General features: G+C 40.9%; 1 protein-coding gene across 5 annotated transcripts in view; it reads right to left on the reverse strand.

The window, feature by feature from the left end:
* The window catches only part of cep152 (centrosomal protein 152), a 306,980-nt gene extending 301,116 nt beyond the window's left edge, over positions 1 to 5,864 (reverse strand). For all 5 annotated transcript variants that reach the window (XR_010020130.1, XM_063065688.1, XM_063065689.1 and 2 more), the window contains exon 1: positions 5,738 to 5,864. The gene's annotated coding sequence lies outside the window, so the exon portion shown is untranslated. The remainder of the gene's footprint in view (positions 1 to 5,737) is intronic.
* Between the last annotated feature and the right edge of the window lie 21,881 nt (positions 5,865 to 27,745).

Genomic DNA, 27,745 nt, shown 5'->3' on the forward strand with positions numbered 1-27,745 from the left:
GAGGAATTTAAGGTGGGGGGTTATATGGCAGTTAGGGTCGGCGCAATATTGCGGACTGAAAGGCCTGTACTGTGCTGTACTATTCTATGTTCTAAATTCTAAGTCCCTACAAAGGTCTGTGAGAACAGCTGAGATGATCATAGGGGTCTCCCTACTATCCATCGGTAACATTTATCAGGAGTGCAGAATACATACGCAGGGCCCTTGGTATTATTAAAGATCGTACCCATCCATCCAGCTTCCCCTTCGACTTCCTACCATCAGGTAATGAATAAAAACAAGAACGGTCAGGATGAGAAACAGTTTCTTCCCCCGGGGAACTCCCGTACTCAAAGTGTCACTGGTTAATCAATTCCGTACCTTCCATTATTTAAAATTAATGCACTTTAGTTTGTTATTTATGTGTGATTCACTTGTAGATTTTATCCTTACCTTCATAAGTCATGTGTTATGCATACTACTGTGCTTTACACCCTGGTTCAGAGAAACGTCTCGTTTCTAATTACATTATATAGATAAGTGACAATGAATTTGACTTGACTTGATACAAGAGAGGATTTCATCATGGCTGATCCATTTTCCCTATAAACTCCAATCTCCCTATATCCCTTCATGCCCTGACTAATGAAGAATCTATCAACCTCTGCCTTAAATATACCCAATGACATTGCCCCCCACAGCCTCCTATGAGAAGTTCACCAGATTCAGCACTCTCTGGCTAAAGAAATTTCTCCTCATCTTTGCTCTAAATGACATGACTCTGCCTCTATTCTGAGGCTGTGTCCTCTAGTCTTAGATTCGGCCACCTCCTCTCCACAGCCACTCGATTAGGGTCTTTCAACATTCAATAGGATTCAATGAGATATCCCCTCATTCTTCTGAACTTCAGTGAGTACAGGCCTGAAGCCATCAAACGCTCCTCATAGGACAACCCTTTCAATCTCAGAATCATTTTTGTGAACCTCCTTTGAATCCTCTCCAATGTAGGCATATCCTTTCTTCGATAAGGGGCCCAAAACTGCTCTCGATACACCAGTGCTTTGTAAAACTTTTATATTCTAGTCTCAAAATGAATAACATTGCATTTCCCTTCCTCACCACCAACTCAAGCTGCAAATTAGCCCTCCGGGAATCCTGCACAAGGATTCCATATTCCCTTTGCACCTCAGATTTTTTTAAATTATCTCTCTCCATTTAGAAAATAAGAGATTTTATTTCTTCTATAAAGTACATGAACATACACTTCCTGACATTGTATTCCATGTGCCACTTCTTTGCCCATTCTCCTAATCTGTCCAAGTCCTCAAAAGGAGGACTCTGTGTAGCCTCTCTGCTTCCTCAAAACTACCTGCCCCTCTACCTATCTTCATTTTGTCTGCAAGCTTGGTCACAAAGCCATCAATTCCTTCATCCAAATCTCTGAATATAACGTAAAAAGAAGCAATCCCAATACAGATTCTTATGGAACACCACTAGTCACTGGCAGCCAACCAGAAAAGGCTCCCTTGTCTCCTACCAATCAGCTACCACTTCAGTCCTGCTGAAAGGTCCCAGCCTGAAATGTTGACTGTACTCTTTTCCATAGGTGCTGCCTGGCCTGCTGAATTCTTCCAGCTTTTTGTGTGTTGCTTGGATTTCCAGCATCTACAGATTTTCACTTGTTTATGACCACTTTATCTATCTTTCCTGTAATTCTATGGGATCTTTTCTTGTTAAGCAGCCTCATGTAGGGCACCTTGTCAAAAGCCAAAAATCCAACATCAACCAATTCTCCTTGGTTTATCCTGCTTCTTACTTCTTCAAATAATTCCAGATTTGTTCCGTAAGATTATACGTTAAGGAAACCATGTTGATTTTGGCCTACTTTATCATGTTTGGAGGAGTTGTTCTCCAATCTTGGCAATCTATTGCAAATGCTTTGTCACCATAAAAGGAGCGCTATTCACTTGTGATGTGTCCTCCGAATGCTTGGCCTTCATATACTTATCAATCAGCTGCCTGGTCACCATTATGGAAATTCAACTCAAGCAACCATCAACCACCCAAGCTACACATTTTCTGAGTTATTCCTATTTTATCATGTGCCCGATTATCCTGAAACCACATCCTAACAATTGACTGCAACGTTACACTGAGGGCAGACTAACTGGCCTATAATTTCCTTTCTTCTGCTCATGATACAAATACCTCTACGACAGACAGAATCTCTTCCCTGGCTTCTTGTGTTGTCATAGAATCCCTATCTGATCACAATATTAATTTTGTTATACCAAAGCACTGAAACTTTCTGCTGATGACAAATGACATCTGAAATAAAAAAAATACTTGAGACTAGAAATTGCTGCTACTTGGTACTTTCACCCCAAGTTGATGGATCCTTCTATCAGAGTCATACAGTTGATTTATAGAGCATGGAAGTAGACTCTTCAATACAACTGGTCAATGTAAACCAAGATGCTCCATCCAAGCCATTCCCATTTGGGCCACAACTTCTCAACCTTTCCAATCCATGTACTTGTTCAAATGTTTTTTAAAAAGTTATCATTGTACTTGCTTCAACCATGTCCACTGGTAGTTAACTACACATAGGGTGGCTAAAACAAGCTGCCCTTCAAGTTATTCTTAAAACAACTCCCCTCTCTCTGTAAACCTTCTACTTGTTCATACCCTTGAGAAAAGGACTGAGGGAATTCATCCAATGATTTCATACATCTTTTACTGAGATACACAAGATCAGGTTCCTACACTCCGAAAAATAAAATCCTGGCTTATCCAAAATCTCACTGTAATGGACCCACTCAACATCCTTGTATTTTTTCTGCATTCATTTCAGTTTAATAATATCTTTCCTATAGCAGCGCACAATACTCTAAATGTAGCCTCATCAGCATCCTGTAAAACTTAAGACACCAGTCACCAGACACTGTCTACCTGTGACTCCACTTACAGCGAACCATGTACTTGTACTCCAAAGTCCCTTTTCTACAACACTGACCAAAGTCCTGTCCTTCACTATGCAAGTTCTACCTGAATTTGACTTTCCAAAATACAACACCTTGAACTACCTAAATTTAAACTCCATTTTCTATTCATAGGTCCAGTTATTCAGTTGATCAATATCCCCTTGTAACTTTTAATAACCTTCTGCCTTGATCTGTGTAAACTTGCGTTGTTCTATACTTTAAATGAGTTTGTACATGCATGGTCTATAACTACCACTATAAAATGTAGTTAAACTGGAAAGAGTGCAAAGATTTACAATGATATTGCCAGAATTAGGCCTGAGTTATTGCTAAGATAGATCTTTATTACGTGGAGCACAGGAAAATGAGAAATGACTTTTTTCGAGGTTCATAAAATTATGAAAGACACAGGAAAATGGTAACAAACAACAGGAATTCTGCAGATGCTGGAAATTCAAGCAACACACATCAAAGTTGCTGGTGAACGCAGCAGGCCAGGCAGCATCTCTGGGAAGAGGTGCAGTCGACGTTTCAGGCCGAGACCCTTCGTCAGGACTAACTGAAGGAAGAGTGAGTAAGAGATTTGTAAGTGGGAGGGGGAGGGGGAGATCCAAAATGATAGGAGAAGACAGGAGGGGGAGGGATGGAGCCAAGAGCTGGACAGGTGATTGGCAAAAGGGATACGAGAGGATCATGGGACAGGAGGTCCGGGAAGAAAGACTGGGGGGGGGGAAGAGAACCCAGAGGATGGGCAAGGGGTATATTCAGAGGGACAGAGGGAGAAAAAGGAGAGTGAGAGAAAGAATGTGTGTATAAAAATAAGTAACAGATGGGGTACGAGGGGGAGGTGGGGCATTAGCGGAAGTTAGAGAAGTCGATGTTCATGCCATCAGGTTGGAGGCTACCCAGACGGAATGTAAAGTGTTGTTCCTCCAACCTGAGTGTGGCTTCAGCTTTACAGTAGAGGAGGCCGTGGATAGACATGTCAGAATGGGAATGGGATGTGGAATTAAAATGTGTGGCCACTGGGAGATCCTGCTTTCTCTGGTGGACAGAGCGTAGATGTTCAGCAAAGCGGTCTCCCAGTCTGTGTCGGATCTCGCCAATATATAAAAGGCCACATCGGGAGCACCGGACGCAGTATATCACCCCAGCCGACTCACAGGTGAAGTGTCGCCTCACCTGGAAGAACTGTTTGGGGCCCTGAATGGTGATAAGGGAGGAAGTGTAAGGGCATGTGTAGCACTTGCTCCGCTTAAACGGAGAAGTGCCAGGAGGGAGATCAGTGGGGAGGGATGGGGGGGACGAATGGACAAGGGAGTCGCATAGGGAGCAATCCCTGCGGAAAGTGGGGGGGGGGAGGGAAAGATGTGCTTAGTGGTGGGATCCCGTTGGAGGTAGCGGAAGTTACGGAGAATATGTTGGACCTGGAGGCTGGTAGGGTGGTAGGTGAGGACCAGGGGAACCCTATTCCTAGTGGGGTGGCGGGAGGATGGAGTGACAGCAGACGTACGTGAAATGGGGGAGATGCGTTTAGGAGCAGAGTTGATAGTGGAGGAAGGGAAGCCCCTTTCTTTAAAAAAGGACATCTCCCTCATCCTAGAATGAAAAGCCTCATCCTGAGAGCAGATGCTCTGACTCTCACAGCTATCTGGACTATTCCTCTTCTCACCCTGTCTCTTGCAAAAACGCCATCCCCTTCTCGCAATTCCTCCGTCTCCGCCGCATCTGCTCTCCTGTCCCTCCCCCTCCTGTCTTCTCCTATCATTTTGGATCTCCCTCTCCCACTTTCAAATTTCTTACTCACTCTTCCTTCAGTTAGTCCTGACGAAGGGTCTCGGCCTGAAACGTCGACTCCACCTCTTCCTGGAGAATGGTAACAGTCTTTTTCCCCAGGGTAAGGGAGCTCATAACTCCAGGTGGGTGACAGGGAAAGACCTGAGGGGGATTTTTTTTTTTAAAACGCAGAGTGGTGAGTATATGGAATGAGCTACCAGAGAAACTAATACTCACTTAAGTACAATTGGATAACTACATGGAGGATAGGGCTTGGAGAGATACGTGCCAGGTTCAGCAGAAATTGGTTATACTGTGCTGCATTGCTCTGTGTCATAAATTTGAAGATGTATTTTGCTATCAAACTCAATGGATGTGTTTCCAAAAGCACGGATACCTCATGGATATCCGTCCACAGTTTACCGCAAAACTCTCAGTAGTCAGCTCATGGTGACACGCACATATACTGTCTGGGTAGTCTCCAGCCCCTTGGCATGAACATTGAACCCTCCATCCCAGTTTCACTCCGCCCCCTCCTCCAGCTGCCTATCACCTCCCTCATGGTTCCGCCTCCTTCATTGTGCATTCCCCTATCACCTTTCCTGCCTATCCCTTCCTGCTTCCCCTCCCCCACCCCTTGATCTTTCCCCTTACTGGAGAAAGATCTGCATCTACCTGCCTTCTCCTTCCCACCCTCCCCCCCACCTTCTTTATAGGGCCCCTGCCCCTTCCCTCTTCAGTCCTGACGAAGGGTCTCCGCCCGAAACGTTGACTATTCATTTCTACGGATGCTGTCCGACCTGCTGAGTTCCTCCAGCGTGTTGTGCGTGTTGCTTTGACCCCAACATCTGCAGAGTATTTTGTGTTTGCCCATGGTGACGATAGAGTAAGTTCCCCAGAGACTGGCTCCTGCCGCAAGTTTAGGCCGGCTACAGCCTGAACGTATACACACATGGACCCACTCTCAGACATGAGCCGGTGAAATAACTGACACTTACCAAATGTTAAATTCAACACCACAGCGTCCGTTATTAGGGGTGAAGACGTCATGAGCAACAACCACCGGCTACTACACTTCGCTCTTCCTTCTCCACTACAACCAGGTAAACTTGCCCCGGACTCCGGACGTCACTGACGTTACATAATTGACATCCGAAAAAGCCAAGGATAAGGTCGGACCAAGCTTTGAAATGGTCGAGTCTCGAATCAGCGTCATAAAGGCGGGACTTCCGGTTATGCTGTTCTGGGCGCAATGACGCTCGCCCGCCGAAGTATGGAAGCTGGCGCTTGAACGCCGCGGGAAAAGGTCAGCCGCTCATTGGCCATATTTCATCCAATGAGCGGCTGTTATTGACCGATCTCACCTAAAGGTGCCCGCCTATTGGGCGATCTCTCTCTACTTGTGGAATGCTGCTAAAATTCAGAACATTCAGTTTATGAACAGTTGGCGGTAAAAGCGCCTACAGACGCCTTGTGTTTATGATTTCTAGAGATTCTGACCAACTTTTTATGCTATGGCAGGGCACCGTGGAGAGCATTCTGACAGGCTGCATCTCTGTCTGGTATGGTGGTGGTGGTGGGGCTACTGCACAGGACCGAAAGAAGCTGCAGAGGGTTGTAAATTTAGTCGGCTCCATCTTGGGCACCCAGGGCACCCCTTTCTCACTGTTACCAGCAGGTAGGAGATACCTACCTGAAGTCACACACTCAGCGATTTAGGAACAGCTTCTTCTCCTCTGCCATCCAATTCCTAAATGGACATTGAACCATACCTCACTTTTTTTAATTACAGTATTTCTGTTTTTTTGCACGTTTTTAATCGATTGTCCTGACGAAAGGTCTCGGCCCGAAATGTCGACTGTACCTCTTCCTAGAGATGCTGCCTGACCTGCTGCGTTCACCAGCAACTTTGATGTGTGGTGGTTGATGTTTATCAATGATGGGTGATAAAGCCTCAATTCATTGTCTAATCCTAAAGATTACAACTGTGACACCTTGGAATATAGTTTTAGTTTGGCTTTAGTTTTGTGTGCAGTCTTCTGGAGTGAGGCTGAAAACCAGATCCTTTGCCTCAGGCAAGAATGCTACTAAACCTAGTGACAGTCAAAACACGTGGATTGCTGGGGGAAAATAAATACAAAAGGGATTGTAACCTGGTGCAGGTTTTCAGCATGGAAAACAAAGGTTTAGGAAGTTAAAATCAGAGGTAGCCTTTGAGGTTTACAGAGGTAACTGGAAAAGGCTCAAGCAAGGAATTAGCAAGGGGTCATGAAATGTCTTTGGCAGACAAGATTAAAATGAATTTTTTAGGCATTTCATTCTTCCATTAAAAGGTTAAGTAGGGAGAGGACAAGATCACTTAAGGATAAAGGAGGACATTTATACATGGAGTCAGGGGTTGCAGCCAATGTACTAAATTTGGGGCAGCACAATAGCGTAGTGGTTAGCACAATGCAGTGATTCAGGCTCAATTCCCACTGCTGCCTGTAAGGAGTTTGTATGTTCTCCCCATGACTGCGTGGGCTTCCTCCGGGTGCTCAGGTTTCCTCCCACAGTCCAAAGATGTACCGGTTGGTAGGTTAATTGGTCATTGTAAATTGTCCCATGATTAGGTGAGGATTAAATTGAGAATTGTTGGATGGCTCAGCTGGAAGGGCCTATTCCATGCTGTATCTCAATAAATAAATAATGGAGTCAGGATTCACCGGAGAAGGACTTGGCGGATAGAGGCAACAGTGTGGGGCATGCTAACGTGAAAGGTGTATTAGGAAAGAGATGGTACTGGATTCTTTGAAGATCATCAACATGGATAATTCACCAGAGCAGGATGGGATGTATCCCAAATTGTAGAAAGAGGTGAAGAGGAGATTCTTGGAGCTTTAACACTTGCTCCTGGAGATTTGGCGTGTAGCCAATGTTCTTTCAATTTTAGATGGTGCTGGTGAAGCACCGTGACTACTTGCTGGTAGCAAACAAAACTAACAAAGCTACCAACTACTTTATTAATCACACTTATTCTGGTAAATGACAATGGCAATCAGTAGCCTGCAACTTCCATTTTGGAGTTGAGCTTTTAAACTGCTTGCACCACCTGGTATTTTTGTGGTATAAACTGAAGTGTCAAAGGTATAGGACAGTTGTGGCATGCTGTGTATGCAGAATCAAGGTGGTGGGGCCCAGGCTCAGTCCATGAGTGAGGATAGACCTGAGATTTGATCAATATAAGTGCCAGACCAAATTGGAAAGGTCCAGTATGGACCTGGGTCTGAGAGCGTATCAAAGCGGTAGGGCCTGGGTCCAAGAGCGAGGAACAACCCAAGGTTTAGACAATTTAAGCACCAGACCAGATTGAAAAAGTAAGGGTGTTAAGTGATGGGCCAGTTCAGCTCACTGCTCCGTTAGGTTTACGCATCTCTGTGCTGAACTGAGACTGTGACCTTCAACTAATGGGCTCCTGGACTGGCTGAAGTGATGACTGGCTTCATAGCTGTGGACTCACTCTCATGAACTTCAGTTCTGAATGCTAGTTGCTTATTTTTATTGATTGCATGATTTGTTTTTGTTTCAGCACATTGGGTCTTTGACAGTCTTCATGTTTTAATGGGTTCTATTGGGTTTCTTTGTGCCTGCTTGTAAGGGGATTAATTTCCAGGTTGTATATGCTATATGTACTTTGACAATAAAGGTACTGTGTACCTTTGTTCATGAAGGCACATTGGGATGATCCAGAAAATCATAGGCCAGTGAGCTTTGTGTCAATGATAGGTAAGGTTCTGGAGAGGATTCTTTGGAATAGAATTAACACACATTTGGAAACACATGGCCTAATTAAGGATACTCAACATGGCTTTGTTGGGGGGCGGGGAGAAGGCCATGTCTTACTAATTTGATTGAGTTTGTTGAGGAGGTGACCAAGGTGATGAATTGGTATACTGCCTTGAGATCCTGGTGTTCGGCAGGGTTTGGTGCTGGGATTTGTCTATAATATGTTGCTTGTAATTATATAGAAATGACATGGATGAAAATGTAGATGGTAAAGTAGATAACAAATTTGCAGATGATACAAAGATAGGTAGAGTTGTGGACACTGGAAGGGCTGCCAAAGGGGATGGCAGAATGTAATCAGTTACGGGTGCCAAAAAGGCAGACAGAGTTCAAATGTTGAGGTGTTGCATTTTATGAGATATAATGCAAGGTAAAAGTATGTCATTAATCCCAGGACTCTTAATAGCATTGATGTAGAGAGGGATCTTGGGGTGCAAGTCCACAGTTCACTGAAAATGGCCATGCAGGTAGAAAGGGAGATAGAGGAGGCTTTTGGAGCATTTGGCCTTCATTACCAGGGGTACCAGGGAGTGTTGTAGAACATAGGAGCCTAGGAGTATATGTACAAGATGCCCTGAAAGTGGCATCAGAGATGGAGAGGGTGGCAAAGGCAGTGTTCAGTTTTGGTCATCCTGTTGTAGTATGAATACTATTAAGCTGGAAAGAGTGCAGGGAAGAATTGCAACAGTGTTGCTGGGACATTTTTCATAGGAGCATAGGGGAATGAGGGATGATGATGAGGGGTATAGACAGGGTGAATGTACAGTCTTTTCTCTTGGTTGGAGAATCAAGAACTAGAAGGCATAATTGTAGGGTGATGGGAGAAATTTAATTGTAACCTTGAGAGGCAACTTTTTGACCCAGTTTGTCTATAGTGCTTGTTTCCTTGCTGTATAACTCTAGCATATTGTGGAGGCTTTTTACCGAATGCTGCCTGGATTAGAGAGCATGAGCTCTGAGGTGATATGACATGTTCCTATTAAATCCGTACATTCTACCTCAGGTATGACCTCTCCAATGTCTTGTATAACTACAACATGACCTTCCATCTCCTAAACTCAGTGTTGTGACTGTAGAACCTTCATCACTATCTACCCGTGACAACACTTTTATAGAACAATATATTTGTAACACTTGGTCCCCCTGTTCTACAATACTCCCTCGATTTTCACTGTGAAAATCCTACACTGGTTTGACGTACCGAAATGCAACACCTGGCACTTATTTTTATTGAGTGCTATTTGCTAATCCTCTGCTGATTACACTTTGCTGATCAAGAACCCCTTGTAATCTTGATAGCCTTCTACATTACAATATTACCTATGTCAGTGTCATCTGCAAACTTAGTAACCACGTATACAAATTATTTGTACATTTGTATATAAATTATTTATGAAATTTGTTAACTTCACAGCGGCAGTACAATACATGATAATATTGGGGGAAAAAAGTAAACAAGTTACATGTACATATACATATGTACATTAAATAGTTAAATGTAAATAGTGCAAAAACAGAAATAATATAAAAAAAGTGAGGTACTATTCATGGGTTCAATCCCCTTTTAGGAATCAGATGGCAGAAGGGAGGAAGCTGTTTCAGAATTGCTGAGTTATTGTGCCTTCGGGCTTCTGTACTGTAACAATGTATTTTCTGGGTGATGGGGGTCATTAATGATGGACACCGCCTTTCTGAGGCACCGCTTCTTGAAGGTGTCTTGAATAATATGGAATTTGGTACCCAGTTCTGGTGATGTCATCATTCAGAATGGCAGCTCAAATCAATAGCTCCTCTAGAAAACGCATATTTTGCCCCGTTAATCCATCAAATATAAGATCTTTCGAATATATCTGAATTGATAAGGGGGGCAAGAATGGGGGAAAAAGAGTGGAGATTTAAAAAGCATCACTGCAGAGCCTATGGAAGAGAGAGGTGCAGTGCGCAGCCCTCCTACACGTGCACGTGGCAGCGAAGCTAATGCGGGGCCTCGTGCAAGCGAAGCGGCAAATATGATGAAGAGCCTGGAAGATATAAAGGAAGTCGAAAATGATATAAAACAGCAACTAAATGATATAAAGTCAGAGCTTGCCAAAGTCAATCAGAAAATAGCGGTGGCAGAGACTCGAATTGAGAAGGTAGAAGATCGCGTGCAAAACGTGGAACAGATACTAAGTAAGACGATAAAAGTATTAAACCAACAGGAAAGTAAATTGTTTGACCAGGAGGGCAGATTGCGACGGAAAGATATCAGGATTGTTAATGTTCCTGAAGGAGCGGAGGGATTGTCAATGATGGACTTTGTAGGACGTGGGACGCACTGGAGATTCCCCCAACTATGGAGACTGAAATTTAGAGGGCGCATCGTTTGCTCGTCCCCTGGCCCTCTGGAGACAAAGAAAGTAAGCTGTGCTCAATAGTACTTAAATTCCTTTGATTAAGAGCAAGGTGGGGATTCTACGAAGGGGCTGGGTTAAGAAGAGGGTTTTTTGGAAACCCTCTAATATACTTCGATCATGATTACCCCACCAGCAGTCCTACTGAAACAGAAGGAATATCCCAGAGCGAAATGAATATTAAAGCAAGAAAAGATTAAATTCCAAACCCCATACCCTGCTAAACTGAGGGTATTTTACCAAGAAGGGATACGACTATAGCAGACGGTGGAAGATGCGACTACAGACATGAACAACAGAGGACTGCCCATTAGTGTAGTCAAACCAAGAGAAAGTCTGGCTGTGCAGTTATCCTGATCTGCTTGGGAAATGGTAAGAGAACCTAGAAAGCAGGGGACGGGAGCAGGATGAGAGAAGGATACAGGTATTAGGAAGAGACTGTGAGTTCTCCAAGGGCAGCCCTTACCTCCTCCAGAAGAGCCATAAGGTTTGGCTAACTTTAAAAGTGCTGATAAACTAAACGGAAGCAAAAATAGACGGTGATATACCTATCTCAAGAAATACGTGTTATAATGTGGATTTTTAAAAATTCATTTATTCATTCCTTTTTCCGCACCTAAATGAGAATATATACATGGGAGGAATACACAGGGAAATCATTTCTGTGTAATGGACATAGTTTTTTTTACTTACTTTTATAGGTACTGCAACGGGGGCCCTCAACCCACAGGTAGGAGGGGCTATCCCCCACGGCTAGACTTCTTCTGGCTCAACCCAGGGTCATCTAGAGACCCCAGCCTAGGAATCACACCTTTGTTTCCATTTTTTTTATTATTCGCATTTCTTGGCTCTTATTTGTTCAGGGAGTAGATGGATTAAGTTATATTCTGCAAATTTCACTGATATACTAACAGATAAATACACATGGCTAAGAACAAAGTAAAATTCATTTCTTTTAATATCAATGGGCTGTTGAATTCAGTCAAGCGCAGTAAAATTCTATCAAAAATGAAAAAAGAATAAGCCCATGTAGTATATTTACAGGAAACTTACTTAAGTGATAATGAGCATGGAAAATTAAAGAGAATGGGCTTCACTAATTTGTTTTTGTCCTCATATAAATCAGGACATAGAAGAGGAATTGCTGTTCTCATCTCAAGCAAGCTATATTTTGAAAAAGTATTTGGAATAGGAGATGAGGGCAGATATATTCTGGTAAGGGGAAATATAGATGGAAATCCAGTTACTTTAATGAATATATATGCACCCCCAGGAAGCAATATTAGTTTCTTCCAGAAAATTATGAATATTATGGTAACGGAAACAGAAGGTCTCTTGATATGTGTGGGAGACTTAAGTTTACAATTACAACCAAAGCAAAACTCTTCCAATAGAAAAACTTATGAAACAAATTCCTTACATAAGAAATTTAACACTCTTTTTGAGAATGTTGGTCAAATTGATATATGGAGGGACCTTTTCCCCGACGGAAGGGATTACACTCATTATTCTGCCCCCCATTCCGTATATACAAGAATAGACTATTTCATAACATTTGGAAAAGATAGAGACAAAAGAATCACCAGTGGAATTGGGACAATAGATGTAAGTGACCATGCACCTATATATTTATCTGTTGATTTTGACCTACAACCAAAGAATACTATTTGGAAACTAAATTCAAGTCTACTCAATGATCCCTATTTTAAGGAACAAATTAAAAAAGAAATTAGGTCTTTAGAATTCGATGATAATGGAGAGGTTTCACCTCCCATTCTATGGGATACTCTGAAGGCTGTCTTAAGAGGGAAAATTATAGTGATATCTTCATATAAGAAAAAAAATAAGGAATAAAACATTAGAGGAATTACAAAATAAGCTGAAGGAACTAGAAAAAAAACAAATTGAGTTTGGCACAGGATACACTAGACGAAATTTTAAAAATTAGGAATGAAATTAATAGTTTGGCTACACAAGAAATTAGAAAAAATTTAATGTTTATGAAACAGAGATACGATGAAAGTTGATCTAAATCAATGAAAATATTGGCGTGGAAACTGAAAGAAAGATAGCAGAAAATACAATTCATAGAATAAGGGATCCAAGAACAAAAGTGATAAAAAAAATAAGCTAAGTGAAATTCAAGAAGCTTTTGAAATGTTTTACAAAACTCTATATTCCAAAGTTCCAGGGAGAAGCATAAGCCAAATTGACATCTTCCTGAATTATTTAGAGTTACCCACTTTAAGCAAAGAACAAAATAGAACGATGACTGCTGACATAACTGAAGCTGAACTAAAAACTACAATTAGCAGGCTTAAGTTAAGCAAGTCACCAGGATCAGATGGATGTATGGCAGAGTGGTATAAGGAGTTTAGAAGTGGGTTAATTCCTGTTTTACTCCCCACCCTGAATTGGGTCCTAAGAAAGCCACAAATGCCACCCAGCTGGAAGGAGGCGATAATCTCAGCTATACCGAAAGAAGACGAGGATAATATGGAATGTGGGTCATTTAGACCAATATCTGTTCTTAATGTGGATTATAGAATATTTACCTCCATCATGGCCAAACGATTAGAAGAGTTTCTAGCCACACTGATACTTAATGATCAGACAGGTTTTATACAACAACACTGAACACAAGACAATATACGAAGGACACTTCACATTATGGATCATATAAAAAAATGAAATTGAAGCAATAGTGGTAAGCATGGATGCTGAAAAGGCATTTGATTCGGTTAATTGGAATTATTTTTTTTTACAGAGTTTTGCATAGATTTGGTATACATGATATTTATCTAATAGTTTTACCCTAGAAAGGGGCACGAGACAGGGTTGTGCATGGTCATCGCTACTCTTTGCATCATATCTGGAACCATTAGCTTAATACATCAGACAAAATGAAGATATCAGGGGAATTACTATTAAAGGGTCAGAGCATGAATCGGCCTGTTACGTGGATGACATTTTGATCTATCTAGGGCAACCAACATACTCTTTACCTAAATTGATGCAATCCTTTGAATAATATGGCCAATTATCAGGATACAAGATAAACATAGATAAAACCCAACGACTTTCATATAACTATAGCCCACCAAGAGAAATTGAAAGTAGATACCCTTGGGTATGGCAAACAGAGTCTGTCAAATATTTGGGCATCATTATGCCAAAAGATTTGGCAAAATTATCAGAATGCAATTATCAGCCTATATATAAAAAAAATTAAGGAAGATATAACAAGATGGAACCTAATTCCTTTACTTGGTCTCAGTTCAAGGATTGAATCTATTAAAATGAATATACTGCCCAGACTACTATATCTCTTTCAGACCTTACTAATAGAGATTAACCAAAATCAATTCAATGAATGGAACAAGATGCTATCAAGATATATATGGCAAGGTAAAAAGACATAGGATTTGCCTCAAAACTTTGCAATTAGCCAAGGAAAAGGGGGGACGGGGCCTACCTTCTCTTAGAGATTATTATTTTGCAGTACAGTTGAGAGCCGCGATATGCTGGTGCAACCCATCATATGACGCTCAATGGAAAAACACTGCGGAGAGGATACTTTCCATCCCCATACAGGCAATTTTGGCTGATAACCTAGAAAGTTAAATAATATTGACAACCCGTGGGTGAAATGGACTCTTAAAATGTGGAAAACCATTATGAAAGAATATAAACTAGAGAGAGACATTGCAATTCTTAAATGCTGTGCATATGACTTGGATTTTATGCCAAATAAACTGGATGCTAGATTTAAGGACTGGACAGCTAAAGGAATAACAGCTATTTACAATATAATGAAAGAAGGAACACTGTTCAGTTTTGAAATGCTCAAAGAGAAATACTTATTAGAAAAACAAGACTTTTACTGGTATTTACAGATGTGACAGTATGTTAATAGGATGGTTAAAAATGTAACCAAGGCAAGTACATGTCTGATAGAGCTATTTAGAAAAGCGTATAATTCAGACAACGGTAGTAGAATAATTTTAAACATGTATAAGGGTTTGTCAAATCTTAAAACACATTCGACTTCATACATTAAAATAAAATGGGAGAAGGAAAGAGGGATAATAATATCTGAGGAAGACTGGACAATAATATGGAGGTATCAATGGAAGTGTACCAGTTCACAGAAATAGAGGGAGTTCAGGTGGAAAAACTTGATAAGATATTTTATTACACCTCTCAGAAATCCCATTATGTTAGTAACCCCCCTGCTTACTGGAGAAATTGTGGAAATCAAAATGCAAACCATTATCATATATTTTCTGGGAATGCCCTGTTACCAATGACTATTGGAGTGGGATACATAATGCCCTACAAGACATCTTTAAATGTGAAATACCCTTAGAGAGTAAGACCATATATTTTGGGTATATACTTCAAGAATGGTTGAAAAGGGTTAGATATTTAATGAATGTACTGCTGGTGGCTGGTAAAAAGAGCCTTAGCATGAAATGGTTATCACAGGAGAGCCCAACTTTTAATGTATGGATGGAAATTACAATGGACACTTACAAAATGGAGAAGATAACAGCATCTGTTGATCATAAGTTGGAACAATTTTATTCATACTGGAAAAAATGGTTTAACTACATAACACCTCATAGGCCTGATTTTATTCTCACAAGTCAATGAATATGTTGTTTTAAAAAAAGATCACTCCCTGCTCTGTACATAGTTTTCTTCTTTCGATTGTTCTTTCTTTCCTCTCCTTTCTCTAAGTGTATACCTCAGATAAATGTTATGTGGAGATTTGTGTCAAATATGATTGTATGATATGTATGATGTATCTGAAATACATCTTATGGAAATGTTTGATGATGAAATTCAATAAAAAATAAATTACAAAAAACAGGAAGTTGGTACCCAAGATAGAGCTAATTTTACAACTTTCTGTAACTTCTTTCAGTCCTGTGCAGTAGCCCCCACCCCCATACCAGACAGTGATGCATCCTGTCAGAATTCTCTCCATGAATTCTGTAGAAATTTTCAAGTGTTTTAAGTGACAAATCAAATATCCTCAAACTTCTAATAAAATACAACCACCGTCTTACCTTCTTTATAGCTGCATTGATATGTTTGGATCAGGTTAGTTTCTTAGAGATCTTGACACCCAGGAACTTGAAATTGCTCAGTCTCTCCACTTCTGATCCCTCTATGACAATTGGTTCGTGTTCCCTCATCCTACCCTTTCTAAAGCCCACAATCAGCTCTTTGGTCTTATGTATGTGACAAAACAACAATGGTCCTAGTGTCATGGCAGATCGACCCGATGCAAGAGCGCAAATCCCACGAACACAATAAAGCAAGCAATACTTTATCAAACTTTATTCTTTATTCATAGCATGCTATGGGGGAAGTTACAGACTGATCTCCCAAAGAGCCAGTCCGGGCACTACCCTCCCCTGAATCACAATTCTTCACAATTTATAATATTGATCATTAGGTCCACAGGAAATTTTACAATTATGCGAGTTAAGACAGTTTTAGAATAGTTTTGATCACATGTTAATATACTATTAGATATAAAATCATGATTGGTTAGTTATAATTATTTTCTGACAAAGCTAGCCTGGATACAACATGAGTTCCTTATATTGACACCTTCCCCTTTCTCTCGAACATTCTACCCCCTACGCTATCCTTCCCATATTTAGTTATAACTTGAGGTGCCCCTTCTGTATGGCCAGAGAGAGGACAATGTCTAATATGTCACCTGTTGTTGGGTAGGGTTTCTTTCTGACTTGCCCAACAACAGTAAGCTAAGGTGCTCATAAGGTGATTGATCATTAGCTAATCATTGTTCCTAGTATTTACCTATCGCTCTACTCTATCACTAGCACTGATCCCTGTGGCACCCTGTTAGCCGCAGACCTCTGGTTTGAAAAACAACCTTCTACATCATGTGCTACTTCCTAAAATCAAGCCAATTATTTATCAAATTAGCTAGCTCTACCTGGAGGTGAGGTGCAATTTCTTTCTAGAGACGGCTGTCCTGGTAGGTGGCTACTTTGCAAGTGGAACAAGTGCTAAACCTGCCCCTACACCTCCTCCCTCACTACCATTCAGGGCCCCACACTGTCCTTCCAGGTGAAGTGACATTTCATCTGTGAGTCTGTTGGGGTCATATACTGTGTCCAGTGCTCCCAGTGTGGCTTCCTGTATATCAGGGAGACCCAACATAGATTGGGAGACCACTTTGCCGAGCACCTACGCTCTGTTCACCAGAAGAAGCGGGATCTCCCAGTAGCAACCAATTTTTAATTCCACTTCCCATCCCCATTCCAATATATCTATCCATGGCCTCCTCTACTGTCTCAATAAGGCCACACTCAGGTTGGAGGAACAACACTTGCATCTGAGGGGGATCTATATTCTTGCAGGCAGGTTTTCTACAACTGTTGGATGCGGCATAAACTAATATGGCAGGGGGATGGGAACCAATATGATAGAGCTGAGGATGAACCGGCAGGTTTACAAGTAGATGATGGATGTAACATGAATGTAAGGAAGGGCAAGCCAAAGATTGGGTACAAATGCAGACATAGCAAAGAGTTAAATTGTACCACAGAAGCAAAATTCAAAAGGATGAAGAATGCAGGACTGAGGGTGGTGTACTTAAATGCGTGGAGCATTCAGAATAAGGTGGAAAATTTTGTGGCACAATTAGAGATTGGTCAGTAAGATGTGGGCATCACTGAGATAGGGCTGAAAGAAGGCTATAGCTGGGAGCTTATCTTCAAGGGGTGTAAAGGAGGGCATAGACGGTGGTGTGGCTCTGTTGGTAAAAGATGGAATTACATCTTTATAAAGAGGTGACATAGGATCAAAGAATGTTGAATCTTTGTGGGTGGAGTTAAGAAAGTGCAAGGATAGAAAAACCATTATGGGAAGTATATTTAGGCCTTCAAGTAGTAGCCAAGATGTGGGGTTGAGATTGCAAAGGGAGCTGGAAACAATTTTAATGGGGGTCTTCAATATGCAAGGGGATTGGGAAAATCAGGTTGATGTTGGATCATAAGACAGGGAATATGTTGAATGCCTATCAGATGGCTTTTTAGAGCAGCCTATGCTCAAGCCTACTCAGGGAAAGACTGTCTTAGATTGGGTGTTGAATTCAATTGACTTTAATTTTCACATCCTTCACCTACATGAAGAGTAAAATTCTTTACGTCATGTCTCCATCCAAATGTGCAATGTGCAATCAGAGTAATTTATAATAATTTATAATAAATAGAACAGTCAAGGTTATATAGAGTACACTCAAATCAGTGTGAGTTCATCAGTCTGATGGCCCGGTGGAAGATGCTGTCCTGGAGCCTGTTGTTCTTGGCTTTTATGCTGTAGTACCGCTTCCCGGATGGTAGCAATTAGAATAGATTGTGGTTGGGATGACTCGGGTCCCCAATGATCCTATGGGTCCTTTTTACACACTTGTCCTGAATCATGGGAAGTTCACAACTACAGATGCGCTAGGCTGTCCACTCCACTTTCTTCAGAGAACTGCGATTAACGGAGGTACAGTTCCCATAACAGGCAGTGATGCAGCCTGTCAGGATGCTCTCAATTGTGCCCCTGTAGAAAGTTCTTAAGATATGGGGGCTCATACCAAACTTCCTCAACCGTCTGAGGTGAAAGAGGTGCTGTTGTGCCTTTTTCACCACACAGCTAGTGTGTACAGATGACATGAGGTCCTCAGTGATTTGCATGCCGGGGAACTTAAGTTGTTTACCCTCTCAACCTCAGATCCATAGGGGTTAGCATGTCCCCATTCCTCCAGTAATCCACAACCAGCTCCTTTGTTTTTTGCAACATTGAAGAAGTGTCACTAGGTTCAGATATGGCCCAAGTGCAGAGTGAGAGACCCAAGTGGGTCGATAGCTCACAAACTTTAATGCGAACAGTGTTAAAGGGAAAATAAAACAATAAACACTAGGCCAAACAGGGCCATTAACTGAAACTCTCAAATGGAAAATGAAGCCTACACTGTGGCTGAAAAGAACACCTAAATATTAAGCAAATACTAGCAACACACACAAAACGCTGGAGGAATGCAGCAGGCCAGACAGCATCCATAGGAAGAAGGACAGTTGACTTTTCAGGCCGAGACCCTTCGTCAGGACTAACTGAAAGAAGAGATAGTAAGAGATTTGAAAGTGGGAGGGGGAGGGGGAGATCCGAAATGATAGGAGAAGACAGGAGGGGGAGGTGTTACATACCTCAAGGAGATCTTGTGACTTTCTTGTGAGAATGATGTAATGGTCTTTTGGAAGTCACTTGATGTAATTTTCCCACCGATGTGAGGTCACGTGATAACATGTTCATGACGGGTATAAAGAAGAAGACCCCGGTGACGCAGTTAGTTTTCCAGCTAGAACATCAGTCAGTGTCTCTGTTCTGTTGCGTATTTGTTTTATGAAGCAGTTTCATTTTTAAAATGGAGTTTTACGTTCTATTGTAAGGTACAATAGCGCTGGATTGGCAGTTTACCCATTTCTGCCAGATTTGTTGATGTACCTTTTCAGTAGTATCGGAGAGTGAAGACTTTATCGAAGTACAGCACCTGAAGGATTAAGAGAAGTTGCTATCATTCGGCAATTTAACAGAAGATCGACCTTATTTAGTCTTCGTTGAAGAAGTAGTGACCTGCATCAAAGATAACTCCTGCCAAAAGAGAAAGGTAGTTCATGCAGGATTTGCTCGCCAGAAGAAAGGTCAGTTGATTTAAGCCATTTATTTCCTTCATTCGTGAATCCTTTTGGACAGAACCAGCAGGAAAGTCGCATCTATGAAGAAGTCCGTCTCCAGAGAAGTCTCTCCAAATTTAAGAGCTGTTTTCGTATTTATCGCCTTAAGAACCAGTACCGAGTGGTGATTTGTTGAACGGCCGCATAGCGGTTAACTTCCAGTTAAGGTTTTCATTTGTTTATTTTATTGTTTATCTGTGCTTAATAAATGTTTGGTTGTTTTTTATATAACCTGTCTCGATTGATATTCATTGTTGCTGGTTACGTAACAAATTTTGGGGGCTCGTCCAGATTTTGTTCCAAATTTTTGAGCTTAAGTGCTTGTTTAATTGCCATTCTGACTTGGCAAAGGGAAATACCTGATTTTTTTTTAGTTTGATTGGTGTGTGAGTGGTATTCGGCTGCAATGAATATTGACAACTTTATGGATTCGCCTGACCCGGAGTTTTTAGCAAATGCGAGAAAACCTGTTGTAGTGGAGATTGCTAGGAGGTTGGATATTAAGGGAATTACGAAGCGTACCACAAAGGCCTTAATTCAAAGAAAAATCGCTGAGCATTATATAAGTTTGAAAACGTTTGAGGATGAGGTGTTAGATAGGTTTCCAATGAGTAATCTGGAAATGCAGTTACATCTTGAACAAATAAAGTTAAAGCAATTGGAAGCTGATTGGAAAGAAGTCGGTTAGAAGCTGAAAATAAATAGAAGGAATTCGAGTCTAGAGAGGCCCATAAAATAAGGGAATTTAAAGAAAGAGAAGCTGAAAACCAGAGGAAATTCGAGCTAGAGATGGAGAAATTAAAGTCCGGAAATCAGTCTTCTGGTTCTATGCAACAGTTTATTGCTAGTCGTGAGGTTATTTTGGCTCCTCCATTTAATGAAGCTGAAGTGGACAAATATTTCCAGCATTTCAAAACCGTTGCTATGAGTTTAGGCTAGCCGAGAGAGCAATGGCCAGTGATGTTACAAAGTGTAATTAAAGGCAAGGCACAACAAGTTTATACAGCTTTAAATGCTGAACAAGTACTGGATTATGATATTGTTAAACAGCATATATTGAAGGCATATGAGTTGGTTCCGGAAGCGTATATAGAAAGATTCAGAAATTTGAAGAAATCGATGGAAAAAACATGTGGAATTTGCCTACAAGAAATCTGTGTGTTTTGAGCAATGGGTTTCCTCTAAATATGTGAATGGGGAGTATAATAAACTAAAAGAGTTGGTTTTACTGGAGGAATTTAAAAGAAGCATTTCTGTTGAAGTGAGAACATACTTAAATGAAAGGGACACTGCTACGTTGCAGGAGACTGCTAAATTAGCTGATGAGTATGTTTTAATTCATAAGAATAAATTTTCTCCAGATAGAACTTTTAAAAGGAAAAATAGCACGGAGAGTCGAAGTAAACCGGAAATTAAATCTGAAGTAAGTGTGAAAAGTAAAGATGAAGGGAGACATGTGAAGGAAAGACATTTTGGTATTATTTGTAATTATGGTAAGAAACCTGGACTTGTAATAGCTAACTGTTTTCCATTGAAAAAGAAAGAGAAGAAAGCCGTCCCAGATGCTTGTGTGCAGCATATGGAAACACCTGTAAATCCACAGAGTTTGATAAATACTAGTGAATTTTTGTCAGATTCTGACCAGGTTAAGAGGGGATATGTACATTTTATAACAGAAGGATTTGTATCCTTGAAAGAAGGATCCAGTTCAGTACCAATAAGAATACTTAGAGATACTGGAGCTTCTCAATCACTAATATTAGACAGTGTGCTAAAGTTTAGTGATGAGTCTGACATTGCTGAGGTAAACTATATAAGAGGAGCTGGGAGTGCCCTTATGCCAGTATATTTACATAGAGTAAATTTAAAGTCAGGATTAATTACAGGGGTTGTTAAAGTAGGACTACAATCCAGCTTACCTGTGAATGATGTTTCTCTTTTGTTAGGGAATGACTTAGCAGGTGGACAAGTTTTTCCTGAAGTGCATTTAACAATAAATCCTAATTCTGAGGAACCACAGAGGGATTCTAACACAGATTCTTCCTGTAACAAGAGCTCTGGCTAAAAAGGCTGATGTACAGGATGAGGTTGTTACCCATGACTGTTCAACTCAAGATTCGAATTTTGAGGATGTGCAGGTTTCCCCTGCCATCCGAAGGTAGAGCCATAGAACCATAGAAACTACAGCACAGAAACAGGCCCTTTGGCCCTTCTTGGCTGTGCCGAACCATTTTCTGCCTAGTCCCATTGACCTGCACACGGACCATATCCCTCCATACTCCTCCCATCCATGTATCTGTCCAATTCATTCTTAAGTGTTAAAAAAGAACCCGCATTTACCACCTCGTCTGGCAGCTCATTCCATACTCCCACCAATCTCTGTGTGAAGAAGCCCCCCCTAATGTTCCCTTTAAACTTTTCCCCCCTCACCCTTAACCCATGTCCTCTGGTTTTTTTCTCCCCTTGCCTCAGTGGAAAAAGCCTGCTTGCATTCACTCTATCTATACCCATCATAATTTTATATACCTCTATCAAATCTCCCCTCATTCTTCTACGCTCCAGGGAATGAAGTCCTAACCTATTCAACCTTTCTCTGTAACTGAGTTCCTCAAGTCCCGGCAACATCCTTGTAAACCTTCTCTGCACTCTTTCAACCTTATTTATATCCTGACCAAAACTGAACACAATACTCCAGATTCGGTCTCACCAATGCCTTATACAACCTCATCATAACATTCCAGCTCTTATACTCAATACTTCGATTAATAAAGGCCAATGTACCAAAAGCTCTCTTTACGACCCTATCTACATGTGACGACTCTTTTAGGGAACTTTGTATCTGTATTCCCAGATCCCTCTGTTCCACTGCACTCCTAGGAAATGGTTCATGAGCCGAAATGTCGTAAAGCGAAGAAGCAATTACCATTTATTTATATGGGAAAATTTTGTGAGTGTTTGCAGACCCAAAAATAACCTACCAAATCATGCCAAATAACACATAAAACCTAAAATAACAGTAATATATAGTAAAAGCAGGAATGATATGATAAATACACAGCCTATATAAAGTAGAAATACTTTTCCACCATCATTACTGAACTGTTCTCCGTAGCGAAAATCTCACACAAGTGCCATCGGCAGAAAATCTCACACAAGCACTGTTGGCAAAAACACCGCGCAAGCGCTCTCCAGTAACCTTTAAGCTATGAAGCTGCCAAATCATACCAAGTAACACATAAAAATACACAGCCGATATAAAGTAGAAATAATGTATGTACAGTGTAGTATCACTTACTGGAATTGGTTCAGCGTCGAGCACACTGATGATGGTGTGTTAGACTGAATCATTGCAGGTTGGGTGGTGCAGTGGCCCCCACCCTCCGGGCTGCTGACCGATACATTGCCGCGAAGCACGCAGGGGTCCAACGGTAGCCGGGAGGCACACAGCACATCTTTAAGAAAAATGCCGAAACAAACATGCTAATTAATTAGGTCGGCCCAGATCAGTGCTGATTACCGATTGCATCACCTTTGATTTTTTTTGCGCGCCGCTTTTTTTTCATAACAGTGAAAACACCTTCTGAAAGCGAAAACAGGGTACTAATGTAGGTCTTTTGTAACAGTGAGGTTTCGTAAAGTGAACGTTCGTAAAGCGGGGGATACCTGTATCAGAAACTTTCTTACCAACATTATTTGATCAGGATTTTGGTAGTAAGCCTGACCATGAAGATTTGTCTATATCTCGGAAGGAGATGATAGCAGAGCAGGGTAGAGATCCTGAGATAGTTAAATTAAAGGAACAAGCTCTTCCAGATAGTGAAATTAAGAAGGTGGCAGTAGGATATGTCATGTGTGAAGCCAAGAGGAGCTGCAGAACGGATGCTGTTAATGAGAGAGAGATAACGAGAGACAAAGGAGAGCCATTCAAAATGCTAATAAGAGAGAAGAGAGAGATGACGAGAGAGAAAATCATAATTCAATATCTTGGCATCTGCCACAGACAGTTTGCTCTGAACCTGAAATACTCATTAACAATCCTGCTGAGACAATAGGAAGTGTGAAGTTTGACGGACAGGTGATACCCCATGGGGGGAGGGATAAAATAGCGGATTTGCTAAGGCACAGGACACATGCCACAAGACCCTGGAAAGAGCATTGTGCCCCACAAGCTGGTGGGAGTTTGGAGGACTGATTCATGGAAATCAGTCAGAGGCTCACAGGGTGTAAAGGTACGACCGGTGGGAACCTGTTGTGTGTCCGCCCTTGCCTGGGTGCCAGGTTCACCATGGAAGAACGATCGCATCTGACGGAGGGGTCACAGTCGGTGACCACAACGGGATCAGAAGGCCTTGAAAGGTTTGCCTGAAACCTCAACTGTATCTATCTATCTATCTCTCTCTCTCCCCCCCCCCCAACGGTCCAACAACAGCGATTACTTCGAACTACACTAGACTGAACTGAACTCTGCTTCACCTTAAGACCGATCATTTTACCCCTAGACTGCGATGGAGCTTGGTTGATTCCTATTACCCTATTTCTGTGTATATGTGTATACTATCATTGCTAATCTGTTACATTTATATCCTTGCGGCTAGTGTACTGTATTACTTATTTTTTTTGATAAAACTTTATTAGTTTCTAGTAATCACAGACTCCAACGAGTGTTCCATTTCTGCTGGTTTGACAACCCAGTTACGGGGTACGTAACAGATATTATTTTGAAAAGGGAGTATTAATGAGAAAGTGGAGATCGCCTATAATTCCTGCTAGTGAGGAATGGGAAGTTAATCACCAGGTAGTAGTTCCTAAAGTTTATTGACATGGGATTTTAACTATGGCTCACAGTATTCCTTTGAGTGGTCATTTAGGTGTAAAGCAAACTATGAACAAGGTTTTTAAACATTTTATTGGCCTTGTTTAAGAAAGGATGTAGCGACATTTTGTCGAACGTGTCATACGTGTCAAATTGTGGGTAAACCTAATCAGGTTACTCCAGTGGCCCCACTGCAACCAATTCCAGCATTTGGTGAGCTGCTCTCAAAAATCATTGTTGACTGTGTAGGTCCTTTGCCAAAAACTAAAACTGAACATCAATATTTGTTAACTATTATGTGCACAGTGTCTAGGTTTCCAGAGGCAATACCTCTTAGGAATGTAACAGCCAAAACTGTGACAAAGGCTCTTATAAAATTCTTTACTTATTTTGGGTTGCCTAAGGAAATACAATCAGATCAAGGTAGTAATTGTATGTTGGGATTGTTTCAGCTTTGACGAAAAACCAAGTTATCAGAAGATTGATGCTAATGAGAGAGAGATAAGTGAGACAATGGAGAAATGTTCAAAATATTAATGAGAGAGGAGAGAGATAACGAAGAGAAACACAATTCAGAGTATTGACAGACCGGTTGCTTTGAACCTGAACTGTTTGAAGTTTGATGGACAGGCGATACCCCAGCAGGGGGATAAAAAGAACAGGTTCGCTAAGGCACGACTCACACCACGAGATCACGAGATAATGAGACCCTGGAAGAGTGGTGTGCCCCCACAAGTTGGTGAGTGTTGGACGTCTGGTTCGGGGGAACCGACCATAGACTCACAGGGTAAAAAGGGACCATCGGCAGGAACCTGGTGTGTGTGTCCGCCCTTGCCTGGGTGCCGGGTTCACCACGGAAGAACGGTCTTATCCGGAATGGAGGGGTCACAGTCGGTGACCACAGAAGACATAAAAGGGTTCGCCCAAAAGCTAACTGCGAAGAACATCAAAGGTCCGTTTGAATCAAAATTTGCATTCTCTCTCTCTCTCCAATGGCACAACAGCGATTACTGCGAACTGTACTAAGCTGAACTGAACTCTGCGTCACTTGAGACTGATCATTTTACTCCTAGACTGTGATAGAGCTTGGTTGATTCCTATTACCCTAGTTCTGTGTACATGTGTGTTTTATCATTGCTAACCTGTTGCATTTATATCTGTACGATTAGAGTACTGTGTTACTTATTTCTTTAATAAAACTTTATTAGCTTCCAGTAAACCAGACTCCAAATAGTGGTCCATTTCTGCTGGTTTGGCAACTAACCCAGTTACGGGGTACGTAACACAGCAGATAGTTTATAAACTGGGAGCAAAACAGATTATCTCATCAGCCTATCATCCAGAATTGCAAGGAGCCTTGGAGAAATTCCATTCTACATTAAAAACTGTGACTAGGACATATTGTGTGGAAAATGAAAAGGGCTGGGATGAAGGTGTACATTTATTACTTTTTGAAGTAAGGGAGGCAGTACAGGAATCATTAGGTTTTAGTCCTTTTGAACTTGTGTTTGGGCATAGAGTTCAAGGACCTTTGGCCTTGTTGAAGGAACAGTGGATTAATAAAGAGGTACACACTAATTTGCTAGATTACGTTTTAAAATTTAAAGAAAGATTATATAAAGCTTGTAGCTTGGTGAGGAAAATTTAAAATTGGCTCAAGAGAAAGTGAAGACTTGGTATGATAAGGAAGCTGGAATGAGGTTATTTAAGCCTGGAGATAAGGTGTTGGTTCTTCTCCCGGTACAAAGGAACCCATGACAAGCTAAATTTCATGGTCCTTATGAAATTAAATCTAAGGTAAATGATGTGTATTGCATGATAAAAACCCCAGATCGAAGAAAACCAACACAGCTGTGTCATATAAATATGATAAAACCGTATTATGAGAGAGAAGCTGCTACTATGACTGTTGTGGTCAATAATGAGTCTGATCTTTATAAAAACTTAATGGATGATTCATCAGAAACTCATTTTAAACCCAACATTATTTCAGCCAGGTTACCAAATTCAAAAATTCTAGGAAATATTGATGAGAAATTAGCTCATTTACAGCCAGAGCAGAGAAAGCAGATGAAACAATTAATTTTTAAATATAGAGATTTATTTCCAGACATTCCGAGAAGAACAACTGTAGCTTCACGTGATGTAGATGTTGGAGATGTAAAACCCATAAAAAAACATCTGTATCGAATGAACAGGGAAATATGTGAACTTGCCGAACAAGAAATTAAGTATATGTTGGAGAATGATATTATTAGACATTCTAATTCGAATTGGAGTTCACCGTGTGTTATTGTGCCTAAGCCAGACAATAGTATTAGGTTTTGTACAGATTACAGGAAGGTGAATGCTGTGACAAAAACTGATGCATATCCAATCCCTAGGGTAGATGATCGTGTGGATAAAGTTGGACAAGCCAAATTCCTCACAAAGATTGATTTGTTAAAAGGTTATTGGTGTGTTCCATTGATGGATAGAGGTCGAGAGATTTTTGCATTTGTAACCCCATCTGGGTTATATGAATATAATGTTCTTCCATTTGAGATGAAGAATGCACCAGGTACTTTTCAGAGGATGATTAATAGTGTGATTCATGGATTAAAAGATACAGACGCCTATACTGATGATTTATAATACGTGGAAAGCACATATTACTGCAGTGGAGAAACTATTTGAGAGACTTTCAAAAGCTAACTTAACTATTAACTTAGCTAAAAGTGAATTTGGCCATGCCACAGTGACTTACCTTGGTTTTGTTGTGGGTCAAGGAAAATTAGTTCCTGTTCAAGCAAGAGTTCAGGCAATTTTAGAAGTACCCACTCCAACTGGTAAGAAAACTCTCAGAAGATTCTTGGGTATGGTAGGATATTACAGAAAATTTTGTAAGAATTTTGTGAGTATTGCTCTTCCATTAACTAATCTCTTGAAGAAAAATGAAAAGTTTGTTTGGACAGAGTCTTGTCAGGAAGCATTTGATAAATTGAAAACTATAATATGTAGTCAACCTGTACTCAAATCTCCTGACTTTGAAAAACCATTTTTGTTAGCTGCAGATGCTAGTGATGAAGCTGCAGGAGCAGTGTTACTTCAAAGAAATGATGGTGATGAAGTTGATTGTCCGGTAGCTTATTTTTCTAAGAAATTTAATGCCCATCAAAGAAATTATTCAACAATAGAAAAGGAATTATTATCCCTTGTTTTGGCTTT

Source organism: Mobula hypostoma, chromosome 13 (genome assembly GCF_963921235.1).
Source record: "Mobula hypostoma chromosome 13, sMobHyp1.1, whole genome shotgun sequence".
NCBI lineage: Eukaryota > Metazoa > Chordata > Chondrichthyes > Myliobatiformes > Myliobatidae > Mobula > Mobula hypostoma.